Source organism: Mytilus edulis, chromosome 6 (assembly GCF_963676685.1).
Source record: "Mytilus edulis chromosome 6, xbMytEdul2.2, whole genome shotgun sequence".
In the NCBI taxonomy this organism is placed as follows: domain Eukaryota; kingdom Metazoa; phylum Mollusca; class Bivalvia; order Mytilida; family Mytilidae; genus Mytilus; species Mytilus edulis.
The window spans coordinates 55991196-55993404 of NC_092349.1; the positions used below are offsets into that span (position 1 = coordinate 55991196).

General features: G+C 30.5%; 1 long non-coding RNA gene across 1 annotated transcript; it reads left to right on the top strand.

Moving 5' to 3' along the window:
* The first annotated feature begins 394 nt into the window (after nt 1-394).
* On the top strand, nt 395-1916 carry LOC139526148 (uncharacterized). Its single transcript, XR_011665149.1, has 3 exons — nt 395-456; nt 1026-1161; nt 1412-1916. It is a non-coding gene; the product is annotated as an uncharacterized lncRNA (long non-coding RNA).
* Nucleotides 1917-2209: the final 293 nt, after the last annotated feature.

Consider the following 2209-nt stretch of genomic DNA (forward strand, 5'->3'; position numbering starts at 1 on the left):
TTCTGAGATACTTTCAAGGCTTAAAAAATCAACAGTTTCTACTTCAGGAATGTTTATATTCATAAATGTGTTGTACCAACTTTGGTAACGTTATAATTGAAACATCACTGGTGGCATACTATACGCAACTCAATTTGTATAGAGGTCATTAAGAAAAAAATGAAGGTAAAAACAAAATACATGTAGCTTTATCTGTAGGGACTCACCTCAAATTCTAAATTCAACCTTTGCCTAATACCAATCAGAAATGTTTATAGGGAAATCGAGTATTCAATATGGTTATAACTGAATAATTTTTGACAGTATTTGTTTTTCTCAGAATAATGACCGAACTTTTCGAATGTGTCAGCAATATGGCAAACCATTGTCCAGATGGGAAGATAGGTTGGAAACGGCATAAATGGCACGTCGGACATTTCAACACTTTTATAATTGGCGCCTGTTTAAATATAAATGGTAAGTGGAAGACCTCATATAACGTACTATTTTGAATACTGGTACATTAGCGAAACATTGGTGTCAGTAGGTTCTTTGCTCGAAGAAATAATTTGTTCACCCATTATCAGTGTATTCGTCAAAATTTTTAGGGAACCAATCAGAATTCTTTTCAACATTTAAACGTATTTCTTACTAAGTTTTATGTAAGGTATTTCAGTATACATTTGTACATCTGGGTATTGAAAAACTATTGATGATATTTTTGTCAGATTTACTTGCCGTTAATGAATGATTGTAATTATTAAACATACATTTGTATGTGTTCTTCAAGGCTACAATATCGATATGAAAGAATTCCTCTTAAAACAATGAAAGTGACAGCTTTGAACTTGTTTCAAGAAGCAAGAGATTTTTCCATGATGAAAATAAACTTATATATATATATAAAATCATATATACCAGGATAACATTTTGCATTTACGCCAGATGTACGTTTCGTCTACAAAAGACTCATCCGTGACGCTCGAATCGAAGGCATCTTTGTGACTCTTTAATGAAGAAAATCAATTCAAAATTTTTTTTTTCAGTGTTAGATGATGGATTAAGGTGTCTTGGTTCAAAAAGAAAGTGTGTAATTAACTATGTCGACAATACCTGCATTAAATATGCAGTAGCATGGACGAACACTACAAGTTATAGAACGAAAACGCAACAGTATTGTAGGTATGTACTTTTTTATCATTTATCTTTAATTAAAGTAAATTTTTGAGAACCAATTAAAACATAAAATACAAAATACAAAAAGAAAATGAAAAATAACGCTTATTATTTTTTTTTTATCTTTACCAGAGTGCAAAGCAAATGTGAATTTCTAATCGCATCCAGTCATTCATATAGCTAAAATATATATTACGTTTTATGTATTTTTTCACATCATGCAAAACCGATGTTATCAATGTTTTTTTTTCTTCAGTCGTAGGATTTTTGCAATCCAATGTTCTGTCAATAAAACACGAGAGTTCGGATGTTCCGATGAGTTTTATGATTTCTTGCTACATTCGTCCTACGTCCGTTTGCCAGAAGAGTGTTTTGAATCTAATTCGACTAAGATGAAATGGCATTATATGTATACAGAAATACCAAAAAAGTTCCCAGAAAGACAGAAGAGAACAGATGAAGAAGAACCAAATACATGTACCACAACTGATGATACTGTTAGTTCTGCAGCTTGGAATTACATGTCACACGTTTCAATAATCAAACTGAATTTGATTTTGTACTTGTTACAAGTAGTTTGGAGTTACCATTGAAAACTAACTTTCTGATTTAAAGTTCACGAAGACCAATATTCTTGCACTTTTTCAAATAGAAAGTATTTTGGTTTATTTGCTCTAAGTTGACAACATTTTGACCGTATATGTTTTATTGTACCATGTGTTCCTGTCAGTTTAATTTACTTCAATAATGAGCATATATGACTGTTTGGCTCTGTCAATGATGGATAATCTAGATTTAGATCCCTGTTCAATGATTAATCTAAAAACAAATTGTTTTGTTTGTTTGTTGTTTTTTTATTGCCATTTCATATTTGTTTCAAAATACAATCAATGTATGTTGTTTGATGGGTTATTTTTGATATCTCAAATAGAACAAAAATAATTCGAATGAAAAATCGTTAAAGCAGTTTAATTAAGTTGTCTATAAATGAAAACACATCTGTCCGCCAAAAAAGAACGTTTAGTAAGATTAAATTTTTACTCGAAATTTACCA